The sequence below is a fragment of the Pocillopora damicornis genome, chromosome 1 (genome assembly GCF_964200805.1).
Source record: "Pocillopora damicornis chromosome 1, jaPocDami1.2, whole genome shotgun sequence".
NCBI classification, from domain to species: domain Eukaryota; kingdom Metazoa; phylum Cnidaria; class Anthozoa; order Scleractinia; family Pocilloporidae; genus Pocillopora; species Pocillopora damicornis.
This window is the reverse complement of record NC_142670.1, coordinates 1,615,075-1,627,210: the sequence shown is the minus strand read 5'-3', so window position 1 is coordinate 1,627,210 and position 12,136 is coordinate 1,615,075. Positions and strand designations below refer to the sequence as shown.

General features: G+C 37.7%; 1 long non-coding RNA gene across 2 annotated transcripts; it reads right to left on the bottom strand.

The window, feature by feature from the left end:
• Positions 1 to 877: 877 nt before the first annotated feature.
• LOC149051241 (uncharacterized) lies at positions 878 to 4,607 on the bottom strand. Of its 2 annotated transcripts, none has more exons than XR_016184141.1 (4): positions 4,476 to 4,607; positions 3,280 to 3,614; positions 2,537 to 2,670; positions 878 to 991 (listed from the first exon to the last, which is right to left on the bottom strand). It is a non-coding gene; the product is annotated as an uncharacterized LOC149051241 (long non-coding RNA). The 2 variants fall into 2 exon arrangements; XR_016184128.1 differs by having other exon boundaries at positions 3,499 to 3,614.
• Between the last annotated feature and the right edge of the window lie 7,529 nt (positions 4,608 to 12,136).

The following is a 12,136-nucleotide window of genomic DNA, read 5'->3' as shown; positions in this document are numbered from 1 at the left end:
GCAGTAAACAATTACGAGTATACCGTGGGAACCTGGAACTGGATGACTCATTACTATTATTAGCTATAATTAGCATCTCCAAGCAGAGGGGCATTTTGCTGCGCATGCGGCAGTGAAGTTCTGTTTGTTGAGAGTAACCGCTGGCATGCGCCCGCGCCGCGCGTACGTATTTGTTTCCCGCCAGTTTTCGAATAGATGCGGCAGTAGTGGAGCACGAAATACAATGGCTCGTCTATTTGTGTTCTTTGTCACTCTCGAGATTTTTTCTCAATGTTACTTGGCTGAAAGCGCGAAAAAATCGAAAAATGGTTGCGTGGTGTGCGGGAGAAAGTCCCAGCCGCGTTACTTTCAAAAGGCGAAAAGTTATGAAAAAGAATTCAAGTGTTGTTTTGGGATAGTAGGGAGAGCGATCGATACAGAGGACGTTATTTGTGAAGGATGTAGGAGGGCTGTAGAAGAACACAGGCGAACTGGAAATTCGTTTCAGCATGTTAGTGCTATCTCATGTTATCACTGAACACTTGAAGTACCCACTTACGCAAAAATTAAAATTTAACCTAAGTTTTTTTTTGTTCAAAAGTTTGTTGACATGAATCGCAACCAACGGGGACGAATACCCAAACACAAAAGATCAATGTTGAGTAAAGAAAAGTCAGATAGCAGTAGTACTAGAAAGATGGTAGTTGTATCCAGGGAGAGTTTATTAGAAATGGAGGAAAAATTACGGATTTTATCAGCGAGTAAGTAACCTTTTTTCAATCATTTGTCTTGGAAATTCCAGATTTGAAAGCTGAAATTAGCAATATTAGACACTTTAAAATCTACTTTGAAAAAAAGGAACGCATCTTTGAATAAGTTTATAATGTGACAAATTTCATTTAAAATTGAATACTTTATTTGGACCAAACTACCCCTAAACCAAAACATATAGGAATTGCACCATTTGTGGAGGAATAGTTGCGAAGGCATCCTCAGCTTCTGAATGGCATGTCTGAAAGGATAAGAATATGCAAATTAAAACCAGTCAAACTTTTGGGCTTCCTGTTGAAATGTAAATTACTGAATAAAGATTGCTGTCCAATTCCAACACTAACCCCCACTGGTTAATGTGTTGTGTTGGTAACTTCAATCTTCGACCTTTTTAAATAACAAGCATTTTGTAACAACCTGATGGTCTGACAAGACTCTCATTACAGGCAATAAAAACAAACTTGTACAACTGATAGTATCCTTGATACTGAAAGTCAAACTTATTTCCATAGCTTGTATCCCCCAGGAACAAGACTGAACAAAACTAGATGACTAAATCAAAATAATGAGAAGAGTTTTGTTAACCTTGCTATGATATCATACATTGTGGCAGAAGTAGTAATGAAACTTGTTTTTGTGAACTACCATGAGGCTTTCACACAATGAGCCCCTAATTATTATGACTTGCGACAATATGAAATTGAGATTTCAGTTGAATGCAAATTTCATCTCCCACCCAATGTAGGATGCGATATGACAGAGGAAATAGCATTGGTCAAGAAAAAGATTTATGATGACATAGTAGTTAACAAGGCAGAAACAGTGTATGATCCAGACAGTTTTAGAGAGTTTTGCATATCAGCAGGTACAACAAAGTTATTCGACACTATTCTGGATTCAGTCACTGGTTCTCGGCATTCCACAGAACGCATACATCTAAACAAAAAAAGGGTTGTTTCATTCATTTACAATTTGTGCTACTGCCTCAGCCAAACATGCAATCCTCTTCAAATGGATCATGCTCTTTATCTCAAGAGTAATCTCATTAATCAAGAGGGCATTGAAACAGAACATATCATGGGGCATGCATGTTCCAGAAGAACTTTAAACAATGTTATGCACAAAATGTCACAGTCTCATTTCAAATCTTTTGAAGATTTTATAACCACAGCTACAGATCGCAAATGGCTAATAGTGCTAATAATTGACGATTTCACAGCTATTCACACAAAAAGAAGACCACAAGAGGAAAAATTGTCAGAGGTAAAGACAATGTGTGCCATAGTTGTTAAAGCTTTTAAAGATATTCCAGCTGTACCTGTAACGCATGCCCTTTGTACTCATGACCAAAATGGTATAGATATTGAAGCATGCATACAACTAATTACTGCTGCATCATCCATGCACAACATCAGTGAGAGTTATGCTTCTGTGATGCCTGACTGGCTCAATAACGCATTTTTTAATCCTGAATTTGAGAGACATAGAATCCACATTCATCAATACTGTGACAGTGACAATGTGCGAACAATGGGCAAAATGGATGATTTGCACCTATTAGATTTTGTAGAACTGAGACTGAAGTCAAAGGGGGACTTTGATACTGCCTATGATGTAGCAATGCACACTGGCTTGGCTGCTTATTTAAAGAAATTTATTGTTTTTCAGCCAGGAGATTGGCCATGCCAATTTTATTGTAGACAAATCATAAACGAATCACTTAAGAAATTTGTCAGCTCTCATTCAGGATTTTCAGATGCTCCTCTGCAACAGGACAATATTTTACCTGATCATTCCTCATATTCTTTTCCAATGACATCTGGTACTTCTGACAATCTCTTGAACAACAGCTTGCCACAAGCAACATCACAGTCATCCATTCTGTCATTAGTACCAACTATTGGGCCACTTCACATTTCCCTAAACAGCAGAGAACACATTGTTCATTCCTATAATCCATTTTTCAAACAGTTTATGAAACAATTTTCCAAGAAGCAAATTGGCAGATAATCTCAAACCCTGGAGGATTAGTCTGATTCTTGAGATTGTATATGATGGTTGGACACTTATATGCTGCACTGTGATGTCAAAGTTCTCCCGCTTCAAGGATGCAGAGTATGGGACCCTATTCACTTTACTAGACAGCATTACTATATAGCATTTCTTTCAAACTTAACAATTTCTCTGAGTATTTTCGAGCAATGATCAGGATTTGGATCATGTTTACTTGCCTTCAACGCAGGCACTATAACAAAGCACCACTTATTTGGATTAACATTTGCTCTCACTGGGGAAAACATGCTCCACAACTGTATAATCTAATAAGGAATTACATTATCATTTTTGATGAATATCCAGTGGAAAACACTCATAGCATACTCCGTTCACAGACAAAAGGTTCTGATTTTGTGGATGAACTTAGAAAGAAAGCAAAGTCCATTTTCCAGTCAAAGGGTAAACAATCACACTACAGGTCATTTTTCACCACACCTAAGCAGTTTTCTTTCTCACACAACCAACTTCGCTTACTAAAAGTGAGATGTGCTCAAGCACTGTCCTCCATGTTTATAAAAATCTCTCAGAGTCCAGGGCAGAGTCAATTCTCCTCAAACAACAGCTGTAACACAAGTGTTCCAACTCATGTCACACTGCCAACAATGTCCCCCAACAAAAATATGAAGATGACTGTTTTACCGTTAGGGTATCACTGTGATATCAAGCCAGATCAAACAAAAAAATGTAATTTACCTCTGTGTAACATTTCCAGCCAAGATGAGGATTGGACTCTCTTGCATGGTTTTTTTCACTCATTCCATGATGTTTGCCTTAATGGATCAACTTCATGTCCACTGTGTAAGGAGGTTCTAAAAAAAAAGTAAAAGAGCTTGGTGAGACAGCTAAAAAAGCCATTCTACATCCTGCATCTAACATGCATGAAACTGAATCCCAAACTAATCACAGTAATGAAACATCAGCAGTGCCAACATATTTATTAACTGAAATCCCTTGGGTAGAAGAAGTTGAGAGGGAAGAGTTTGATAGGGTTGTCAAACAGTTAAACGATGAAATTTCCAACCTAAATCCAGCAACTCAACCACTCACATCTTCCAACCTTAGCCAGAGTCAAACTTACAACCAAACAACACCTTCACCCAACAAGGCACCTCCCCACTGTAGACAATGTCACCATCCTGTTCGTGGACACAAGAGGCTTGACAATGCACAGGTCAAATGTTATTTCTGTGAAAATGGTACCTGCACAGTTAGTGATGACATCAGTAGCTCAAATTGCCCTTGTTCATGGCACACGGCAAACCAGCATGAGAGTAATCAGAGTACTTGCAACAACCAGTCAGCTTCATTACCAACACCAGATTCTCAGACCACTCTTTGCATAAATGTCACAATTGCACAACATCTTGACGTAACTGAGTGGCTACTGCCCTCATACATTTGCAAGTCCTCCATTGGTGGAAGACCTAATGGTAGTAATGCCTGCACTGTGATTGCAGTACTTGCTGCACTTGATTTTCTGGAGGGAACCCTTCAAATTCCCACGCAGTTACAAGACCTCAACATTACTATACCTATGTATACTAATGTCATGATAAAAGGAAATCAGTTATATGACTCTTTCAACCTGCCAGTTCAGCAACCAAATTTGGAAGTCAGACAAATCCTTCAGCATGGAAAAAATGATAAGATAACTTGAAATCACTTCAGACCTGGGTTTCTTTACTGTGAGAGACCTTGAAGACCACCTCACACAACACCATCATATGCATCCATCATTTGCAGCTGTATTGATTGTGCCACCAGACAAGTCAATGGTACTTTGTTTCAATCAGACAAGTATTTGTCTTTTTGAAAGTCACACTCATGGTCTCCAGGGGGGCATTATTGCCACCAGTTCCTCTGGAAATGTCAGCCACTTTGTCAAATATCTAGAAAGGATGGTTATGTGAGACTGGAAGAATGGATTACATGGCTCAAACATAGCAGTTTTAAAGCTGAAATAAATTTTGAAAAAGGTTTAATTAGACATTAGAAACAGAACAAGCAGGATTATGATAATTGAGTACTTGTCCATTTGTTGTAACACAGCAAGTTCGATTACGTTAGTCTGTAAGCATCGTCTAAAACTTTGACTTAAAACTAATTTCGCAAGGCAGAAGCATTTTTGTGAAATAAGCATGACAGAATAAAGCTGACGTCATTCGTATCGTAAAACGAACATAGAGAAAGCGTTACTTGTTTAAACTCGTGAGGAAGAGCCCTCGCATTTTTTAGGGGTGATTGGACTAGTTTGACCTAAAGCCAAATTAATAAACAATTAACTGACAGTGGTGAGGGCTTTGGGGGCGAGTGAGATAAATAAGTTCTATCGAAGTTTTTCCTCCATTTAGCACCTGAAGCCCAAAAAGGCAATTGAAAAAATTCCCACTAAAACTCAGGAAAAGATAAGCTTAAGCCGGAGTTGATGAAAACCAAACTATAACCGGTGCTAAGACACATGCCTACCTACTATGTTCAACAGACTTGGAGAGCAAAAGGGCCAAAGACAGTTGTGAGCCATGACTTGGAAAATCCACCTAAACCTGCCAAAAACGAATTCGCCGAAGATTGTTGTAAGAGCAACTCAATCCTGAAGCTGGAACATTTTTTAAAGCCTTGTGTCTAACGCGACTACAAAGAGAAAGAAAAGATGACGTTATCTGAAGTGATTTGAAGCTTGGGGGCCACCTCGAACTTAACGCAATTTTATTTCAAAGTTGAAGTAAATTAAGATCACGTTCTAAATTAACTTCTTTCATCGGATCAAATATCTCACGATCGCCTTCGAATACAACTTTGTGATTTTTACAAGTAAAACATCGACATCTTAAGACTAACCTCCAAGGTTTGCTGTCTCATCTACACATCTTGATCTTCAGTGAATCAAATCTCAAACTTCAAGTTTTCGGGCTTTTTTCGTGTATTGTTCGTACTTTGATCATTAAAATATCCTCATCAGAGGGGCCAGCAAACACCACGAGTATTCACAGAGTTAGAAATATTGGTATACTTGTCATTTTCTTTCATCCCTCTCCAAAAAGTATTATAAAAAGTGTCGATCGCCCAGTTGAAAACCCGCAGAAGCGCGCTGAAAGTATCACAATGGCGCCGAACGCGCCGAACAAAATTCTATTGGCGCATGCGCAGCAAAATGCCTCTCTGCTGCATCTCCAAACAAGGAGGACTACTAGCACATTTATAGCCATTTTTAACCCTTTAACTCCCATGAGTGACCAAGATAGAATTTCTCCTTATAATGGCAATACAATATCAACCAGATAAGTGTTGAGAATAAAGAAAAATATCAATTTGTGGATAACTAATTGATCTAACTCTAAATTCTCTGAACTAACATGATAAAAATTGTATGTTTGACAGAGAGGAGAATTAAAAACTTCATCTGGGAGTTAAAGGTTTAATCATTAGAATGGCAAAATTTTCCTTCCCTAAAATAGTTTTAATGAATCTTCGTCGTGCTCTCACGTGACAAGAGATGGTATGCGAGGGAGGTATGAGGAACACTATTACGCACGCGTTTCAATGCGGGAGAAAAACCGCTGGATTTTGAGCGCGGAAGTGGGCGAGTATTTCAGTCAGTAGTTATAGAAAGGAGGTTCTGGCGCATTTTGAAAACAGCCTTGAAATCAAGGCAACCCATGAATTTTACCTCAAAAATCAAGTTTGTTTTTAATCTTGATTTCAAAGAACAGTTCTAGCGCATTTTGAAAACAACATTGAAATCAAGTTGTTGAGGAGATATGGAATACAATGACGTCACAGAAGTATAAAGCCTTGCGCGCTTACGAAATTAAGCCACCAGTGACATGGTAACATAGAGCACAACGAGGATATGCAATTCGACGAAACAGATTTAATCTCAACTCAATCTGCAAGACAAGTACCACCGCAAGGACCAGTGCAATCAGTAGCTGAGATTCTTCAAAAAAATTTAAAGAAAAGATGCGTTACCCAAGAAGATCTTAGACATCTTATGAAAGAAAGTGAAAGAACTGCATTCTGGGTTTCAAAGACATCGTTCCTTGAACAACAACTTAACGGAAACACAGAAGAACTTGAGAGAATGCGTGGACGTATGGTTGCGGATTGTTTGTGTGAATATTAGAGAAGTGGACATCATTTGGTTATGTTACGCTAAGCGTAACTTAACTATCATGAACTGTTGTTTTTTCTGTACGTATTCCATGTTACTCATATCACTTGTCCTTCTCCTTCTGGAGTCGTAAGCGTCCTCTATTCACAAGATAGACGTTCTGATGAGGCTTGACTCAGTCGAAACGACTTGTATTAAACGAATTGCTTTCTTTTTTTGTGAAATTTTATAAGCTCGTTCTATTAACTCATGATTTAAACCAATTTCATAAGCGATTTATTCCTTTTTTTAACTTTTATTTAGGCGTTAACTACGGACGAGCAATGGAATCTGGAGCTACCGACCATACTGGCTGGAACAAGAAGCGAATTAAACAGTATGTATTGGATAGTTTGGTATTTGGTATTGATATAAATTTTTAAGTTAAAAGCCTACTTTATAAAATAATTCAAATAGTACGCGCGCTCTGATTGGCCATAAAACCATTTTACATGAGCCTATGTAAACACGGTTTTCGTTCCTCTTTCATTAGTTATTTTATAAAAGAAATGTAAAATGGTTTCCGCGTTTACAATGCCTGTTGTAAACACTTGGGAGGTTGGGAGAACACTCGATAAGTGGTTTCCTACGCTTATCTCGTGTTCTCCCAACCTCCCGCGTGTTTACATCAGGCTATGTAAACACGGAAACCATTTTACATTTCTTCACTGTAGTATAGAGCGCCTATAGATACCGATTCATAAGCATTTAAGCATAGAGAAAGCACACATGTCTCTTCAAGATGCCGTAGACAAAGAATAGTATGTAAATGACAACATCGAAAGACCTTTTCTGAGGTGAAACAGCGACACAGTATAAAGAAAACCACAGCAGCCACCGGCCCTGAAGGAACTGGGTCTAATGAAACTCCAGTCTCACGTGAGGTGACTCCATGGGGTGGAGAAGACTTCCAAAATAAAGAAAACAACGAGGGAATCATTACTGGTATACCTGTGGTAGCCCAGTCATAAAACGCCTTTGTTTTTTTGTCGTCTGTTTTTTTTCCTCCACCACAAAATGGAAAAATTGCGCAATAGTATCCAGTGGTCATTGGGCTCTCAACACCATGATAACTAACTGTGATCCAATGAGGGTGAAAGTGTTCATATGCTGAACCCTGAGTGTACTGTGCCAATTTTATCGTGGAATAAGAAAGATAGTCAGAGTTCTAAGTTCGGTAAGGAAATAGAGGATAAATCACTGTATTTTTGGATACAGCGGTCGATATATCGGTGGAGAGTCGGTCATATCTCGGTGGTGTATCGGTTAACTGTTGGTGATATATCGGTCAACTGTCGGTGGTATATCGGTCAGCTGTCGGTCGAATGTCAGTGTTGAGTATCGACCTGGTGTGTTCATTTAGCAGTTCAATGGCTTTCTTTTTAAGCGATGACGTCATCAATTAATGTTATCATGCGATGGAAGAAAATGTTTCGGTGTGAGGCTAGACTGCGAGCAGTCTTTCTTTTGCTCGAAAATCCGTGGAAAAGAACGCAAAACAAGTTAGCGTACGAGCGTAAATGTAAGCGTGACATGCGAATGACGAAGCTGCGAGCCGCGAGTAGCACAAGCGTCGGGAGACGAGCGAAAAGGGAGACTGTGACATTTCTGATGCTCATTGACATTCATCTCGAACGATGCATCGATCTAGTATCGGCCGACTCTCGACCGATATATCGACCGATTGTTGACCGATTATTGAGCGTTACATCGGTCAAGTATCTGACTATGGACTGAATGTCGACCATGACCGAGTGTCGATCAACTATCGACTGATACTCGGTGAGTTGTCGGCGAGGTATCGGTGAAGTAATAATGGTAATAGAACAAAGTGGAGTCCAATTCAATCTGTTATCATACTTGTAAGTGATTAACAAAAATTGGACAACTTCAAAACGGGAGTCCAATTTGTCAATCACAGGTATGATTACAGACAGAATTGGACGACGAGAAGTCCTGTTACCAATTAATCATAACTATTACAATTTCCCAAAACCATAGATACATTTAGGTGAAATATCTCCAGTAGAGACAATGTCTCAAGTTAAAAAAGTTTCTCCATTTTGGAAATTCCTCAGTTTTTTTAGAATAGGTGGTTGTTGCTATGGTTATTGTGATAAATTCTTGATTAGCAAATTTGGCTTTAAATTCTTAAGAATTCCCAGTTCAGATTTACCATGAAAATTCACACCTCTTGTTCCCAGGAATTCCGAGGAAAAAATACCTAAGAATTCCTAAGAATTCCAAAATCCATTTCACAAGGGTAGTTATGGGGAACCAGTTGTGCCAAAAATGCATACATCAATTGCTAGTGATAAAACTCAATCGTTAGTGCTAAAATATCAATCACTAGTGATAAAATCTCAATCATTAGTGATAAAATCTCAATCACTAGTGCTAAAATATCAATCACTAGTGATAAAATCTCAATCATTAGTGCTGAACCTCAAACGCTTGTGTTTTATACTATCGCTTGACACTACCTATGATTGGCCATCTACAGTGTACCTCAGGACACGAGCGATTTATAATTAGCCCTTTTAATTGGAGTCTCACAATGGCATTTGGTGTGAAAACACAATCAGATTGAGGTTCAGCGCCAATTATTGACCATTTTAGAATGGAAACTAAATTGATTTACAATAACGAGTTGTTGGTAGCACTAATGATTGAATTTTATCACAAGTAATTGATATTTTAGCATTAACAATTGAAGTAACATTTTAAAAGTCATACCCTTTTACTTTATTCCTTAAATAAGCTGTTCTTCCTTTTACAAAATCATAACTTGCTGATAAATTCTAAACATGCAAGACATAAAAAGAATAAAAAGTTTCAATAACTAATTAATGCATCTATCAACCAATATGATTTGTTATCATAAATTGCAACTGTCAGTTACAGTTTACATTTTCACAAATGAGGCTTATTGTGATCAGTGTATGTTGTGGAATGTGAGCAGGGCCTTAAAGGGGTATGTTAATTTGCCTCACGTGATGAGTTTCATAAAATAATGTGAGTTTGTGGTCAGAAAAATATCAGCTAGGGGTTTATTAGTTGATCCAATACCAAATTCTCTGAGCTAACATCATAAGAATTGTATTGCAGATAGTAAGGAGAATTACTAATAGTATCCTGGAATGAAAGGGTTACACTGTAAGTGCTAAAATACCTAGATCCACAACTTCAAATACCTTAGTTTGTTAAGGTAATGTTATTCTGCATTCTTGGAAGGTACTCAAGAGCTTCATGGGAATATAATCTGCAAATGTGCTTTTGTTAAATGTTTAATGAGGCTTTTGTTGTCCTAACAACAGCTATTTATTTGCCCAAGATGATAATTTTTCCAGTCCATTAAATCTTAAAATGTACTCTAGCTACTTGCTAATGATCATTTTTATTAAAATTGATATGTTTAAGTATACAATTTAAGATGTGATTATGCAATTATATAATCAAACAACTGGTGGAAATATTGAATATATTTTTTAATTTTCGATTGTCTAAACGAATGTAACATTTTTCAATAAGGCAATGTCTTACCTTTGGTTCTCTTGATAACTTAGCATCAACCTCCAATGATAATTCACCCTTCCCTGGCCTTTTCACAAATCCCAGTTTTTTGAACAAATAATAGTCCTCAAACAGCTGAAAGCATCAATTTTGGTAAACTTAGTCACTTATGCTATACTTTCACACCACCTATTTTAATTGAACATTTCCAGAAAAGGACTGAAGATGATTATCTCCAAAAACAAGACATATCTTTACTGATGAGTAAAGATAAAAATTATTGTTTTTGCAACACCTATTCAGAAGATCTGATCAAAAAAATTTAGTCTCCAGGAACACCTTAAAATCTCTCTGTCAAGTTTCAATTGAGTCTGCTATTCACCTACATGACCGTAACATATATTTAACAAAGAACTGTAGAGTTCAATCAGTATGCACTCTTGCATTAAGAAAGGCTCCAGTACATGAATATCGCAAAAATATTACACGGCCAGTCCATAAGAAGTATAAAAATCTCGAACAGCAGTGGTCAGCACCCTATTAGATTAAGTAAACAAGCTTGATAAATTTGAATTTGATTAAAGCTTATAAATACCTGATCTCCAGTGTTATTTGTTCAACACTCCCTTGCCTTGAAAATAATTTCGCGTTTAACGCATTTATGCGAAGGGTATTTTTTAAACAACGCAAGCGGCGAACGCTTTTAAAGAATGACACAGTTCATTCTCATAGCCATATTCAGAACCTTGATTATTTCAAAGACTCAAATCAGTGTTTTCAATTTTACAGTAAAGTGGTTTACCTGTTCGAGTGGCTTAGGCGATCATATCAGTTTCGTGTAAACTCAACAAGTGTCAATATAAAGATGGCTACTTAATAGCGGCTTGCTATGTACTTCGCAAACTTCGCGAGGAAAAACAAATTCAGTCTCTGTCTGCTGTGGTCAAAATTTCTCGTTCAAGATTTCTTTTTGAAGCTCTCAAAACTCTCTGTTTTGAAAGATACGAATCTAAGTCGAAGAAGTTTCGCCTAAACTTCCACCGCAGTACGTGCAATAATTCTCTGCCATTTCATTGACACATTTCGAACAGGGTTCATTTAAACCTTCGCGGCCCAGGACAGCTTCATAAAGCCATTTTTCAATTCCTTTTTATTCGCTTTTGAGTCTTCCGCCATAAAATCTCACGTTGTTTTAACTGAGTCGAACCAGACACTCTCGAGGGAAACGTTAAAAAGGAATATGTTGATCCTTCAGGGTTCAAAATCCAACGGTTATGCCATTTTTCTGGAATACACACGCCTTTTTTTAAACAAAATTGAGTAGTATTTTTCTCACATTAGTTACATGATATTTAAGATCTTAGCCACCAGCAGAGGGAAACACAAACTTCAAGCATTTAGCCTTATTAGCCTGACTAACAATCCTCTTAACCTTCCGTCAAAAAAGAATATCTCTAAGGGTTAACGTGTCGTCAATTGCGGAATGACAATCTTCTAACCTTCCGTTAAAAAGAAATATCTCTAAGGTCAGTTAACGTGTGGTCGATTGCGGAATACTAAGGGTTATACACAAGACAGTAGCTCGAACAAAAGGGAGCATACTACACGGACTCAATGATGAAGCCGTTACTAAAGTAAAACTCACATGTTTGTCGTAGGAAAAACCAT